The 16812-nt window shown below is 35.7% G+C and overlaps 1 long non-coding RNA gene across 2 annotated transcripts; it reads left to right on the top strand.

Annotated features, from left to right (window-relative positions):
* The first annotated feature begins 1449 nt into the window (after nucleotides 1-1449).
* On the top strand, nucleotides 1450-13267 carry LOC113229291. 2 transcript variants are annotated; one of them, XR_003310401.1, is made up of 4 exons: nucleotides 1450-1568; nucleotides 3464-3606; nucleotides 5377-5485; nucleotides 12253-13267. It is a non-coding gene; the product is annotated as an uncharacterized LOC113229291 (long non-coding RNA). The 2 variants fall into 2 exon arrangements; XR_003310400.1 differs by lacking the exon at nucleotides 12253-13267 and having other exon boundaries at nucleotides 5377-5494.
* The last annotated feature ends 3545 nt before the right edge of the window (nucleotides 13268-16812 follow it).

The following is a 16812-nucleotide window of genomic DNA, read 5'->3' as shown; positions in this document are numbered from 1 at the left end:
TTTTTATGGGGTACACCTATATTTATATGGGGTATGGTACATGAGTGGAATGCACTGTAATAATAATAATAATAATAATAAATTTATTTGCCATCATATTAATACAACATGCATAGGGTCGTATTCCAGAACTCTACTCAATACTCAAGTCAGGACTTGAGTATTGCAGTGAGCACTGAAAATCATACTCAAGTCCTTGCTATTAGGGTCGTATTTCCAGTGCTTGAAATCTTACTCAAGTCTGCTCAAATCCTGACTTGAGCATTGAGTAGAGTTCTGGAATACGACCCATAGTGTAGTAAGTATCAAGTAATCAGTACATATGACCGCTGATATGTACTTAAAAAAGGAAAACCTGTGCTATACGTACCAGCAAATCTTCCAATGGCATAGTAAAATATAAAATAGTCATTTTTTTATTTATACATTATGCAAACATTTTATACACCAATAAAATAGTATAAGAAAAAAATTGTAATTTGTGGGGACAGCAAGGAGTAAAGTTAAATTAATCTAAATTATATAATCAGTGCCTGCGTGCGTGTGCGTGCGTATACGTGCTTGTATATACATATGTTGTGCGCGCGTGTGTGGCTTGCATGTGTGTGGGACAAACAGTGCGCACTTGATGTGAAAACACTTCACAGCTGACTTATTCTGCGAACGCTATAGCCTAGGGCTTTTCAAGGCGAGAGTGAATATGTGTGATGTAGGGTAGATGTAGGTCAAATGTGCACGAGTTTCATTTTTTTAAAATTGAGTCTGTCTTTAGATTGGTACTTGTTCACAGAAAGTTGTCCTTGAACGATCAATTGGAAGTAAAAACACTGAGTAGCTGGATAGTATCACTTCAGGTTGTGTTGCATTTGCTACTGTGTTCCGGTTTTAAAGGAAGGATGCTGGTGAAATTACAGGCGCATGGGAGTCAGCTCTTCTCAGGGTGTGAGGTGCAGTAGCAGTGTCCCTCGGATCTTTGCGATTCAAAGCTCCGAGTGGCACTGCAACTGTTATAGACAGGCGTGTCGCATAAAACCAGGCGCACTTGTTCATCTAGTTATTTGGCATCATTGACTTACAGTCAATGTTTGGCATCGTAAAAAAATATTGGTATTTGACTAGTGAACGCGGTCCTCCTCCTCGTTCTAAATTATTTATGCGAACCATATTATTATCTGTTCAACAAATTTGGTTATTGTGTTATAAAAGTTTCTCCGTTATAAATTATAAAGACAAAAGTTAAAAACCTTATAAGTGGCAGAAACGCTAACCACAAAAAGCCAAGAAATTTAGAAAAAAAGTGAATATCTTATCAAGTTCCTTATTTGAAACATCTCATTTTTAAAATTCAAACCATGAATAATCGACGGTTGTAAATATGTCAATATTCAACAAAAAAGAAACCTTTTGAAAAAGAAGTCAAGAAATCTTAAAAATACATTTTGTTATAATTGCTCCAGTTACACTTAAATTTTATCTATATTACTATTCTCATAAGAATAACCAAATAGTCTTAAGACGACGTACCTATATTGATTGCGAAATAAATCAGTTCCATCAGTCATGTCCTGGTAAGATATTTTCTGCATCACTTCGGTGTAGCCTCCTCTATTCCTTAAAATTAATCCTAATGACATGGACCAAGAAAGTTGTGGATGGAGGGGCGTTCTAGTATTTGTTTGTTCTTGGATAATTACAAATTAAGTAGGTACATAAAGTATCTCTTTACCATGAACACGGAAAAGTTCCTAACAAAAAAAGTCAGGGATTGCTTAAGACTGGTGCTTGCCAATAATTTAGATTGGTAGCAAGGGTGTCAGTGCTGTCCTACCTATCCGGTGTGTACCAGTATACAGTAAGTATTTCTGCAGCAAAACAGCACCGCTACCGAAACACAGCGGTGCTGTTTTTATTAATGTCCTACGACCGGGAACACGTCAAAGATCTTTGGACAGCACTTTCGATGAGCTCAGTTTCCTTTGTAATTCTTCGAAATAGGTATATAAGCTGTTTATTTGAAATTTGCGTTGCTAGGCGGTATCCAATTTGTTGGTATTTATGACTACAATCCTGAAAGTTTTCTTCGGTGAACACAATTTCAAATTGTATAATGTCGAATGATTTCATTAGCGTTATTAACTTCCACCGGACTCAACAAATCGATACCACATTATTTCAGTTGGCAACCGTAATCTTGACAAGAAGTATCTTTACAAAAATATATTTAGATTAGCGATAATATTATTGATTGGTTGCCTATAGAAATTTCCTTTTAACCTCGTAACGTTTTGAATGGGTAAAATAAATGTTTTGCTAAGAGTGCGTACAGATCTGGCTCTATGTGCGCGAACGGCACACGAACAGATCGTTCGCGCACAGGCGCATTTGCGGCGCGTTCGCCAGATCTGTACGCACCCTAACGAATGTACTTGCACAAAGTAACGGCGGGGTACACAAGGCGAGCCGGGCGAAGCGGGCCGCATCCTGCGCACACACTTTGTTTGCCGGATCGAGCACTAATGGTTGACGTGTACGTGTTTTAAAATATTTTTTAATACGTTAGTTCTACAAAAATCGTCGTATTATGTATATTGTACAATGCGCACTTAAATTGTTCTATATAGGGATGCAATATTGGAAACAATAGATAAATTATGTGACTTACAAATAAAGTAGAATTTAAATCATGGCCATGCTCATGTTTCCCCCAAACTTTTATGATTAACCGAATACGAATACATTGTTAAATTTAATAATAGAAAACTGAAAAATTCTAAAAAATAAAGTGTCAAGTAAGTATTTGGCGATGAAACACTTGTAAATTTTTATTGCTAGATAAGTAATAAGATAAGCAATAATTATTGTTAATTATTACTTATCTATAAGTTATATTTTGTGACAATCCTTGCATATCTACGTATAACAGAGCAACTACGTGCACAAGCGACGATATCGCCGACGATCAGAGGCGTTGCGCTACTGTAGGGAAGATATTGTAAAACTGGTATTATTAGGTATACTTTTCTCTCTCTTCCATCGGTCCCCCACTGCTGAGAATCGTACCTAGAATCGTACACCTTCAATAGCATTGCTCTCCATGTCCCGCTTTTCGCTAGGTGGAGACCAACATTCACCGGTAATGCCGATTTTCATCTACCTGGTCACACCTTTGTCCGCTTGGTCACTTGATGTCTGTTTTTCCCGTGACTATATTAAGAATTTCTGGATTGCCCATCGCACGAACCGAATACATGTATATTTAAGGAATTACAGTTGAAAAATCACCAATGATTGTCTTCTGTCTGTCTGCTGCATATTTTTCAATCCTGGAGCCACTTAGAAACGTTAAAAATATTGACCGCTTATTAGGAGTACTGCAATTTTCTACAACGTGCCGAATTATACATTGGCAACGTATTATATTACACTTTGGCAACGTATTATATTACACTTAATATTGTTACAGTTGCAGATATTTTACTGACCATCTTACGCACGTGATAACACTTGCTCTAGGCTTAGCCGGTAAAGTGCTTGCCAGCGCCGTGACCTTAGGATTCTTCTTTTATATAGCTTTTATCTTCCTAATGGCCTTGGGAATTATAACTGGTAAGTTTCAAATTTCAATTATTCTTCTGTACCTATTGAGACGTGTACAAGTCTGTTAGGAATTTCCTTCTATGTCACTGTTACAGCGCGTAAAATTGTAAGTTGTTGTTAAATTTGAAAAACGAAAGAACGATCTTTATTTTAAATCTGCGTATTAGACTTCTGGTTACACCCAGCTGTCATGAACATAAGATACAACTCGGTATGACACTTTTACACCGGCGAGACGAGGCGAATCGACTCAAGGCGAGACGAGGCTTGACGAGGATTTTCTATGGCTTTTGCCTATTGAATTTTGTATGAATCGGTGATAATGGTCTGGATTAACGAGGCGGAAATTGTAATATTTGGTGATATAATACTAAACCGTATTGGTGCCTACATGGAGTATTATACTCTGCAACAAAAACGCACGATATCGCGCGAGCTCGCTATTAATATCAATCGCGAGATTGTGAGGTAATCTCTCCTCCGCTAACCGCCTCTTAGATCAGCAAAAAAAAATTCAACATATAAACATAAATAAATATCTCTGGAGTTACATAACATTGTAAGTTTTGAAAATAAAACAAGAGTGAGAAACACTTTTAAACTTCAAACTACTATATCTCGAAAGTGATTGAATGTGCAATGGATCCTTTGTGTTTTACTACGTCCATTGCAATTTGATAAACCATATCATAAAGGCGCTCTTTTTAGTTACGAATCAAAATTCTGAAAAATTTCATTACAACTCTGTACACAGTACTATAATGAGTAGGTAAGAGTACTACTGTACACAGAGCTATAATGAGTTTCGAAAAAGAACGTCGTATATTTGCTAATGAAAACATCAATTGACACTACCCAAAACGCTATACTGCCTCCTGATTGGTTAAATTGGCCAAAATGTTTTGCAACCAGGCCATAAACGCCATAAAATTTCTAGCAACACGCGGGAATCGAACCCGCTTTAATCTGAAAAAAATGCACCCTGCACTTTTATTGCATCGATCGATAGGGTTAATTCTAAGAATAAAATCTCTCACACAAAATTGGTTAATTAAATGAAAAAAAACCAATGAAATCTTAACGTATTTTAATAAAACGACAAAATGGTAATCTAACTAATTAGTTGCTCGAAATGAGCTCCATTTTCTTGGATACACAAATTTAATCTTTTAACGAATTCATTTTGAGTAACTTTTAATAGCGTGTTGTGATGAATTGTATTACAAATCGTATTCTGAACCTCAGCCTTCAACTCGTTAATTAACAAGTAACCTGATGGACCTTTGAGTAAAAGTGCTTTAACTTGACCCATTGAATTTATAACTCCAGATTTTCATGGTTTGTAAGAGAGATTTCATCCTCATAATTGACCCTATCGATTGATTTAATAAAAGTACAGGGTGCAATTTTTTAAGGATTTTAGCGGGTTCGATTCCCGCGAAAATTTTTGAATGCAGTAGTATTTCTTTTTAAAAATAAAGGAATGTTTCATTTAAGTAAAAATTTATATCTCCAGTATTTAACGTACTTTCCTTCCAAGTGGTATTACAAATTTCCACCCTGTATATAATATAGTAGGTGGTTTAAGTATAGACTCGGCGATTTTGTACGAAAAATCTAAATTTAATTAACTTTCCATCAATATTATAGTTGTTGTCGTAGCATCAACTGTAATCGTGAAAATGTCATTATATTTCTTTCTTCTTCTGCTGCTGTGCCGATTAAGCAAGTTCTGGAAGAAGCTCGCTATCGTGTTTTAAAGCTTTCTTTTCCATGCAGGTAATTTGGAGAATCCGATACTAAAAGAAAAGGGAAAGGTGAAGCCACCTTCTGAGCAGTAATCCCGTACAACGTTCAGGAAGCAAATTCGTATTGTCCTATTATGTCCGTAAGTGAGAAGGCTGCGTAGTCAGATCAAACTGTGTGATTGCGTCATCAGCATGGTACAATAATTAGGTGTGATCCTCTGTGGCTGGACCACCTCTATAAGTACTCGATTGCAGTAGTACAAAATATGGTGGAACCTTTGCCTACTCAAATAAATGGGTGAAAATTTATTAAAAGAAACAAAACTGCGACAACAAGTATTTTTGAATTTGCTATAATTTCGTTCGATAGATGTACTATTTTTTAAACACAGGTACTAAATATTATAATTTAGGTACATTTCTTTGATACTAAATTTGTCAGGATAAATAAATAAATAAATAAATAACGCACACACTCAACATAGCCCCGCACTAGGGAAACCCTGTGTCGCGGGTGCCATGGACACACACATAGACAACCACAAATTACACCCAAACTCACGAGAGAAATAAATGTAAGCCATACAAACATTTCTCCCGGCCCGGGAATCGAACCTGGGACCTCTGCGTGGCAGTCCGGCATGGTAACCGTTCGGCCACGGAGGCAGTTATAGGATTCGAGATATACCCGCCATTCTGACTCTCACAAAGAAATACTCCTTGGCCGCGCTACATACTTTGAAGGTTTAGGATATAAACAAATCAAAATTTAATAAGAGAAATAAATATATCAACGGGAAGTAGATTAATAGTACTTATTTTTTAATATATCACATAGTTAAAATTAACAATCACCAAGTAGAATCGCTGCAGAGCATACTCCCCAGCCGGACCACAACCTACATCTAATAACTTCTAATGTCATTTATTATAACTACATTTTCTTTCTATACAAAGTATCCTTTAGGTACTTTTATTCTGGGAATATTGCTTTCTTGAAAGTGTATCACGTTTTTCTAAATCCAAGGAGGCGCGGCAGGAGAGTACTGCTTTGCGGCCGGACCACCTAAGTAGTTAAATATTTCGTTATCTATCGAGGTACTATTAATTTTGTTGTTTATCTAGGAACCAATGACTTTAGGTACCAATTATTTTGCACTACTGCATCCGAGTAATATAGGTGGTCCGGCCACAGAGGATCACACAATAATTAGTAGTGGTACATGGTGCAACTGGAATATCATTTTATTATTAATACAAAATGGAACACTAAGAACAATCCTTTCGATCTGACAACACTTGCGTCTGTGCCATAAATACCAGGGCGAGCACTCTACCAACTGAGCTTTAGATCGAATCAGCAGAGGCCTGAGTGTAAATTTGTAATTATTACTTTACCGTATCTATTTCTGCCACCAAGCAGTAATGTTAGCATTACTGAGTTCCGGTTTTGAACGGTAAGGGTGCTGGTGAAATTACAGCCACATGGGACTTGTCAACTTATGTCTCAGGGTGACAGGCGCAGTGGTAGTGCCCCTTAGATCTTTGGAATTTCAAGCTCTGAGTGGCACTGTTATGGACAGGCGTGTAGCTTACCATCAGGCGCACGACTTGTTCGTCCCGTCGCTTGATGTTATAAAAGACAAAATTAAAACTTAATTATCGCGTTTGTTTTAAGATTTTTTATTTAGATCTTAATAATATTATGTGCATAAGGTTTAAATTAAAAACTTAACGCAAACGTGATAGTTAAGTTTACTTTGAAAACTTAAACTAAAGACTCTGACCTTATGATTTTTTTATGCGTTTGTTATTCATTTGTTTTTGTTTTTAACGGCTTTTTGCCGCCGTTTTTTGTTTGTAGCGCTTTCTAGGCTTTCTAGGCTAGGTACCATTACAGCTACCAGAAGTTGACAAGAGATGTCGCTATGTAAAGTGTAATACTGATTGTAATTTTATGAGGTTTCCTACCATGTGTTAGCGTAACGAATACAAATTACAACTTGTATCGATTATTGTCATACCTTAAGCACGTAATCGATTCTAACTTATTATTGTAATTGAAAGGTTTTTCATATTAATTATGGTTTTTTTAAAGTACGTCTAAATTAATGCCTGCCTGATATCATTTCTGTATGTCAGTTTAGCAATAATAACATTTAAAAGTATCTAAATCCCTTTATAAAAGAAATGCCAATCAATCAAGCATCGATCTACCAAAAGCGTTAACCAATGAAATCACAATCTGTTAACCCACCAAAACGGTGGTGGGGCGAAGCTTAATGGTATGGTCACTAAAGAAAATTTATGCAGTCTGTGTTCGAATTTCCTAGACAGAGGTAATGTTGTGAATACTGTGCCGGTGCCGTATATAAAGGTTGTTCATTTATACAGGTATGTACTAACTGTCTTCTTTTTATTATGTAATTTAGTAACGAACTATCATGTATATTACTTGCTTAAAAGGAAATAAATTATTGAAAGTGAATTGTATTAAGCTGTTTCCTTTCGTGCCTTAAATGCTACCTTACTTACTCAAGTCTTTACTTGAGAATTTGCTAACAAATTTCAGAAGTGGTAACGAACTTAAATAAATAAATAAAAATAATAATAAATATTATGGCACTTAAATACTCTTAATACAATTATTTTCATAAGCCTTGTGCTCACTTTTTTATAATATGGAGCGCACATAATTTAGTAATGCCCCATTTACAGAGTGTTTGTATGTGTTTGAAACAACGGCACGACATGCAATTATCTTTAATTTGACATTTTATTAAGATAGTTTAAGTCCTTTATTTATTTACTGCATAATTATCTCAAATTGCACAGTAAAATTTGTAAAGTTCGAAGTCACAATTATCATTGATAATTAATTCAGATATGTTTATATATATGTAATTACTTATTACATCGCGACAATACTCGTAGATGATTTTCATTTAATTAAAAAAAAAATTAAAATACGGAATTTTATTTATTTCATTAGTTTAATTTATTATTATTCGAGCTATGTATGAATTTTATTAACTGCTTATAGCTAGGATTATTGCTTCGATTATACATAGCTCGTCATAGTGTGCAATAAAAGCTGGTTATGCCGTTTTACTACAATATTTAGAGTGCAAACATTTTTTTTTCAGAATTTTTTATATAAACTTCAAAATTTTTTATTTTTTATTTCATTTAATATTATTCAAGGAGCTTATGAGTTTTATTACCTGCTTATTGTTAGGATTATACCGACTGCTCCGATTATACACAACTCGTTATAATGCGCAATAAATGGTGGTTCCGTGTTATTACAAAATCTACAATGCAAACATATCTGTCGCCGCTATTTTTTTTTTTCAGAAAATGGATTCAGAGATTGATGCGGGTCAACAAAGAGGTAGTAATCGTAGTCGCCAATTAAAAATACCACCACGGGCTGGGGGTGTACTGCGATCTTCTCGTGCGCCTAGAAGTGAACGGCCACGTACTACAACGAGGAGCCGCAGCCCACTCTTGTTTCGCGGTGTTACAGTGCGTGGTGATGCCGATGAAAGGGTGTCACAACGCCGAAGTCGGGAACCAACAAGGCGCAATATCGAGCATCGGCCGTCGTGCTTACGAAGTAGGCACACTTCTCATGACGGCGCGGGTTGAGCCCTCGTTGTAAAAGAGATCGTACTCAAAGTTCTTCAAGACAGAGGATGCATGAGTTTTTCACTCAACTGACTAATTTTGTTGATAGTTCTAGTAGCAATATGAGTAGGGATACTTTTTCTAATATCAATGTTGTTCCTGAATTTGATCCGTCAAAGAAAAATCAATCAATTCATATTTGGCTTACTAAAGTAAATGAATGTGCGAGGATGTACGGATGGAGTGAAAGGCAAATTATTCACTACGCATTACCGAAATTGTCAGGAGTAGCCAAGAAGTGGTATGAAGGGTTACCGTCAGTGTTATTTTCCTGGTCGGAGTGGCAGATGAAACTAAAATCTGCATTCCCTTCCGAAGAGAATTATGGTCATATGCTGCCGGATATGCTAGATAAGAGAGCTAAGTACGGAGAATCGTTGGAGGATTATTACTTATTTTTTTATTTATTTAAAAATGTCGCTTATTAATCGTTGCAACATACCAGGCAAGCAGGCGGTTGAATGTGTTCTGTTTGGAATTGAGGGTAGGTTTGTGCGAATGGGAGCGGAAGCAGCTCAGTTTAGTGATCCCGACCGGTTGTTAGCTTATTTGAGAAACGTTAAGGTTAGAAAACAGGAAACGTCCAAGAATAAAGAAATTAAAGATGTATTTTGATCGGCGGATAATGTTAAATGGCATTTGCTTCAATGTTTTAATTGTAAAGCAGAAGGTCATACGGTTGCAAAATGTAATAAGCCTGTTAAGAGATGCACCTATTGTTCACTAGTCGGATATTTGGAATCCGAATGTTTTCGTTCAAAGAATAGGGTGACAAGCATCTCTACAACGTAGATATGGCAAAGCACTTTTTGTCTGTAATTAAATATATTGTTATGCGATTTTTCAACAAGTTTACTATTATTGTAAATTGCTGCCAGATGATTACATTTCTTACATTTTTCATAACTTGAATTTCTCGGGTAATATGTAAATAATTTTTGTTTGAAGGCAATTTTCGTAACTTTTGAGGGAATCCTTTGTTTGGGAGCATTCGTAAATCCTAAATAGTTACGAACGCACCCAAATTAGATAAAACGTAACTTAGAACGGTTCCCAAGTCTTTACTTGAGAATTTGCTAACACATGACTTTTGAGTTCGATCTTTGTATTAATAATTATAACAAAGTAGTGAAGTAAATAGAGATGGCGAAAGCTGCCTCATTAAGGACGAAAAGCTGTTCATGGACTTTGCTAGTATTTTTTTTTATAAAATACAAGTGCGCATTTGACCTCCATCTCACATGATGGAAAGTGACGACGAGGTCGACGATGGAGCATGCACACCTAAATAATGGCTATTCACTCTCGCCTTGAATAGGCCCAAGTTATAACGTTCAGGGAACAAGTCTGCAGGCAGGGAATTCCACTCCATAGCCGTTCGCCATATAAATGTGGCAGCGTAACGCTTCGTGCGAATCTTTGGAATATCCACAACATAGAGGTGGAATCCAAACCTACGCTTCCCCGTTGAAGGAAAGGGGAAGGCGGAATTAAAACGTGTAATTCCATCGCACACTCTCCGTGACATATCCTATAAAATACCAATAAGCTAGCAACTTTACGGCGGTGTTTAAGGCTGTATAATTTTCTTTAGTTATCAATATATTTTTGTATATTTTTAGAAGTTGGGAATAAAGAAATTGTAAAACAAAGTATTTTAGAATAACTGCAAGAACATAACGCAATTGATTCAGTTCGACCATAGATTAGGTAACGTTCTTGTACGTATGTTTCATTTTAAGCATGATTGAATGTTTGCCTACCTGAAGTATAGGTTATTTTGTAGTACGCACATAAAACATGAAAGTTATAAAACACCTAATGAAATAATCAATTAAACAGTAATTACATAAATAAAAAAATAAAACAGTGACAAAAAATATTAAAACAATATTTAAATGAGAGATAATGAAAGTTACCTCATAATCATCATAGAAAGAGACCTCATAATTAAATTTTTATTGAATTGATATTCAATTATTTTTTGTGAAATTACTCCTATAGTTTGTTATAATTATTAATACAAAGATCGAACACTCAGAAAAAACACTCAGAAAAAATCCTTCGATCCGGTCGGATTCGAACCGACGTCTTCTTGCATACCGTGCTAGACGCTATACCAACTAAGCCACGGAACGAACCAACAGTAGTACACCCGCGCACATGCACGTTCACACACACTCACACACACACTCAGTAAAACATATAATATGTAATTTATTTAATAATGTACCTATTAAAATTGTTAAGAAATAGGTAATGTAAGGTCAAATGTTTGAGAGAGGACACTGACTCCTGTAACACAGGTTATACCTAGCTCAGGTGTCAGGGACTTCACTATTGTGTTGTAACTATTTTGTAACAATAAATATTATTATTATATTATTATTATTAATATTATTAAACAAAAAATAAACAAAATGTGGAGGAGAGATATGTAAATAAATAAGTTCAACTTAATTTTTAATAATTACAAATCAATATTAAGACAACAAAACTGAAAATAATATAGTTTCCATTGCATCCGTGTAACTATTTTTAAGATTGCTAAATTTGACATAAGAGCAATATTACTTTAATGTCAAAGTCGCGTCATGGTACGAACTGAGTGGATAGTCACAAAGCTGCCAATAAAACATCATAGTTTTAACATTACAAATAAGTTTTAAGCTCGTTATGGTACGAAAAGTCAACGTAAGGTTAAAGTAATATTGTTTTAAGACGTTGTGGTAGGCCCCCTGGTATTTCAGAAAGCTGTCAAGAGCATTGCCAGCTAAGGTATTTATAGGGGACATAACGTATGGAAAATAGTTATAGCATGTCTCAATAAAAATCGGTTTCATATTATTGTGACATAATAAGACCTATTTTCCTTGAATATGTTAAAAAATAATATATTTTTTGGAACGTATTGTACAGAGTCCGCTGTAAGTTTAGTACTAACACAAGAGCCACTTTCAGGGTGTTTTTTTATATTTTTTTCTTGCCCCCCATTTTCAGTATGTGTCTGGGACACTCCGGAAATAGGGCCTTTTTGTTTCCCTTATAAAAATATCTTGTATTTCTGTTTCTGGGTAAACAACATTCACCGCGACGTTAAACTTTATCTTAATCGATGCAAAAAAAAACACGACAGAACATGGCAGTTCTTTCCGTATTATAGACACTTTTAGACAAGTCCTTTGCGCTTATTGAATTGTTTTTGTATTGTTTCCAGACGGAGAGAACTTACAATCATGAAGATGGCAGTTTAGTCGGAAGTATTAAGTTTATTTGTTTAAGGAAGGAAGTCCCTAGTTTTTATGTTTATTTGTTTATATAATTATGTGCAAGTATTTCTAGAGGAACTCGAGATCCTAGGGTTTTGTTGATCTACAAATCATGTAATCCTTACCTATTTCGTTTTTATTTTCTGCGATAAAAGTAACAAATAAGCAAACCTTCAGCCAGAAATGCCCTCTTGTGACTAGCGAATATTTTAAATTGTCATGATTTACTTAGAGATAGAGCTTCTATCAAAAAACAAGTAAGGCGCTTTCAAATTAGATGCTTCTAGCACAGCAGTGGCGCGAGTGTGTGACTTCAGTAATTTTTAGGTCACTAATTGTGACTGCAAAAACGGGTTGCGACAACTGCGCTTGCGCTTCTAAATATCGCATGAGATTTAGTTGAGGCGCGACTGCGGCACCACTGTGGTGCTTATAGGGCTTTAAATGACAATGTATGCGCCGCTGTTTATTCTGTTCGGATGTATACTGCAAAAGTACGTGCAGTACAATGCCGTGTGAACGGGGGACGACGATATGACGCCCAAAGCCGATTAAGTATTCTGGCCCAAATTCTAGAAAACTCGGTGTCTTAAGTACACTAAAAAAGAAAAGTAAAAAGTAGAAAAGTATCTATTTTGGTTTAAGCTACTGTTCTTGAAAAGCAGCGATTTAGTACTTCTAATCCTTTTTACGGTAAATGATAGATTCTGTAAATGGCAGACTCTTCAAATGTATATTTACAGTCAAACAAATAAAAACTTGAATCACATTTATATATTTAAGTTAGAGTGTGGTTATGACCTGTCGCTGATCCCCATGGCAATTTAAGTTGTTGGTTTGCTTAGAATTTTTTTTACTAAATGAGCACTATATGATTAGTTGGATCTTTAAAGCCTTAACAAAGTTGGGTAAGCAAAGCAGAACCTAGCAGTTTAATTACTTGATCCCTTTATTCCTATTCCCACTAGTTCTAGAGTAGTTCTGTTACAGCCTAGGTCATGTCTCGCTACAATGATTAATAAACTGTAATAAGTGTTATGCATATTTTTGTATTTTTTAAGACAACCCGTTATTCCTTTTTTTAGCATTGACGAAATGTTGGGTCCTTTCAGGCGCCATTTCATTCTGTAATATTGAAGCAAAGCAATTCAACAAATATCCTGAAACAAAATTCTACTACCTTGGTGTCAAAATGTTATTTATCATTGTCATGAAAGTAGAATTGTAATGAATAATAATAATAATAATAATAACGCACACACTCAACATAGCCCCGCACTAGGGAAACCCTGTGTCGCGGGTGAATGCAGTAGAAATCCCGATACTGGAGTGGCGCTGAGGGATACATTACGGATCAGTGCCTTTCGGAATGTTGTTTCTCCACTCTTAGTGTAATAAGAGAGCATTGCGGCCGATTACTCCCACGGCGTGGGAGATGTTAAAAGTTTATTACACCTACTGGTTCAGTATAATATGGACCGATATGGTACAGGATGCACGTTAATTATATGTGCATCGTAGTTAAGTATTATAAGGTATACATTTACCGCTGACGACACCTGTTTACGTGTACGCTGACAAAAACTTGGCAATGGCAAGCAGGGTCTGCTTTGACAAGCTTTCAGTGTTTGGTCATTCTTATGAATGTGTTCACAAGCAAAAAACAAATTGTCATTGTCATACAATAGAATTAGTAGATAACAGTAGCTAGGTCATTGACCTTATGTCAATGAGGTAGGTAGTAAATTTTCATGGAAGTTGCACGTGGAGAATGTCTAACTTCTTTAGGTAAATGCTTTCATCTTGAATTTGTCAAGAAGTCAGTTACACCTTGTATTACGCGCTTGCTGGACCCATTAGTGGATCCAAGCAGTGGGTCCAACTAAAGGCTATTTTCGCATATGGTCTAAGTAGTTTTGTAAGAATCAGAATGGGGCGGGTGTACCTTTACGGATCCTAACAAATTTTGTATTAAAAAACGTACCTAATTTGTACTATTTAGTATCTCTGCTTAAAAATTTACACCTCCGAACGAAATTATAGCAATATCAAAGGTACACCCGCCGTATGGACTGTCAATATGCCAGGTGTACCTCGGATTATCAGTATTTATTTGATAACTATAAAAACTTCTTATTCCAAAAATTTCTACATGAATAGTACTTTGAAGTCAAGAAAACTCCAGCTCGATCCGCTGGTTAGTTTCTAAGAAATAAGACAAAATATGTTGAGTTTTCAGAGTGCTGTGTACATCTTAACGAATCTTGACATATTTGGTACCAATAAAATGTACATACCAAATTTTATTATTTAGTCATTGACCTACCAACAAATGGACGTCGGGTTTGCGCTAAAGTGTTCGCTCCTATAGGGCGTTAAAATCGTATACAGAGCGTCAATCGCGCAATCGCGGAAGGAAGAAAAGAATGGAAATGACATAAAGCAACATTTGTATCGAAACCGGTGTCGCCACACGCACACATTTGAAAACGTAATCTTACATTAGTACTAAGATAACATTGACTTACAAATAAAAGGACGACGGGTCTAATACAAAAACCACGAAAAAAATCCCAAGTCAACCTATTCGAAATTTAAATTGTAATGTCATCGCAGTATCGCGCTGTCAGTCGAACAAATGAAGACTAAAGCGGAGTTTGGCGCTCTGTATACGATTTTAGCGCCTTACAAGTGCGGACACATTTTAGCGCGGACCCGACGTCCATATAATTGTAAGTCAATGTAAGATAACATAAATATGATTGATTAAAAAATATCAAACGAATATAGACAATAATAAAAGCTTTTGGTACAAAAAAATTTAAACTTATTTGGATCAAATAAGGTTTTATTATTACTAGTCACACAAAAGCTAAGAATCCTATGAACATAAACTTCTTGGAACAAAAGCAAAATGTTGACAATCTACAGATAGGGATGTGACGTTTAATTGATATCGACATAATGTTTTATAACTAGCGGAATATTGATTTAGGCATTGCTTGATACTTGCTATAAAGCAATGCCTAGCAAAATTAGGATTAATCACGGAGTGTATGGAAACGGCATTTAAAGCAATTTCATCGAGAACTAGCGTAGCTGACTTTTACACGCACACATTTATTACCTAATACGCATAAGGTTTTACTACACGCAAATATTAATTGATATTAGCTACGCAGGCGTGTGCGTATACGTATTAACTGCCTCTGTGGCCGAACGGTTACCATGACTGGACTGCCACGCAGAGGCCCCAGGTTCGATTCCCGGGCCGGGAGAAATATTTGTATGGCCTACATTTATTTCTCTCGTGAGTTTGGGTGTAATTTGTGGTTGTCTATGTGTGTGTCCATGGCACCCGCGACACAAGGTTTCCCTAGTGCGGGGCTATGTTGAGTGTGTGCGTGCGTGCGTGTGCAAGCTACATGCTACAATCACAGTATTTATAATTTATTATACTGTCATCGTACTTTCATTAACCTACTAGATTTCAAGTCAATCCGATCACTGAAAGGGTTGAAATATTAAAACACAGTCATTATAAAAATCTTTATTCTCCCTGAAATATGATATATTTGTTCAACAATTACCTCTTTCTGAACTGGCTGAACATGACTACACCTGTAGCGTCGACGAGCTTGTCAAGAAAATGAAAATACTTATTTCCGAAGGCGAAGAAGCGAATTATTTGTTTCATGAAAACTTGATGAAAAATAACTGACAATGCTTCCGAAATGTTTTCACATTTAGATGTGGTCTATAATTTGTGAAGGCGACTCTGAGTTTCATGTCCACCTGATTAACTAAATGATTTATTTCTTAATGAAATAAATAAATTTTCTGTTGTTAATTTAAAATGATGTCATGAAATGCTTCCAGTAAATGGTGCTACATTTATTGCCTGTTGCTTCAGCCAATTTGTCCTTTAAAAAGGATTCGGCAGGAAACTAAAATAATCAATACAAAAACTGCAAATGTAAATCATGCCTGTGATAAAACTAAGAACTCAAACGGGTGAAGGTGACGTATAATAAGCAAGAAGGGAGATAGAGATCACGTAGATAAGGGAAAGAAAATCTCCAATCTCATAAAGTCTTCATTTGATACTCCACGTGCTTACGTGCAATGTAAAATTATCGATACAGTACCTCTTCTATCTATATTTCCTTTTTCCCATTAATATATCGTTTTTACTTAAATTGAAAATTTAAAAAAACTATTGCAAGTGTCGGGACCAAACATTTAAGTAATCAAAATTGTTAGATTTTAAATACCTGTAAACAATTTATGTTTACGTATTGGTACCGCTATAATAAAAAAAATGTTGAACTTAACCAAAACCGGGTTTCTAAATACAGAGTTTCTACATATCGATAATTTGATTATAACACGCGGACTCAGTACCAAGTGTAATACGACGCTAGTTAAAGCAATTCATTGAGCGTCATTCGAATTCTTGTTTTGACGGCGGCGATGGCTAGCAACCTTAGAGGATGGAAAAAAAAGAA

Source organism: Hyposmocoma kahamanoa, unplaced genomic scaffold, assembly GCF_003589595.1.
Source record: "Hyposmocoma kahamanoa isolate Upper Pololo Valley unplaced genomic scaffold, ASM358959v1 296, whole genome shotgun sequence".
In the NCBI taxonomy this organism is placed as follows: Eukaryota; Metazoa; Arthropoda; class Insecta; order Lepidoptera; family Cosmopterigidae; genus Hyposmocoma; species Hyposmocoma kahamanoa.
Note: the sequence above shows the minus strand (reverse complement) of the source record. Positions and strands in the feature narration are given on the sequence as shown.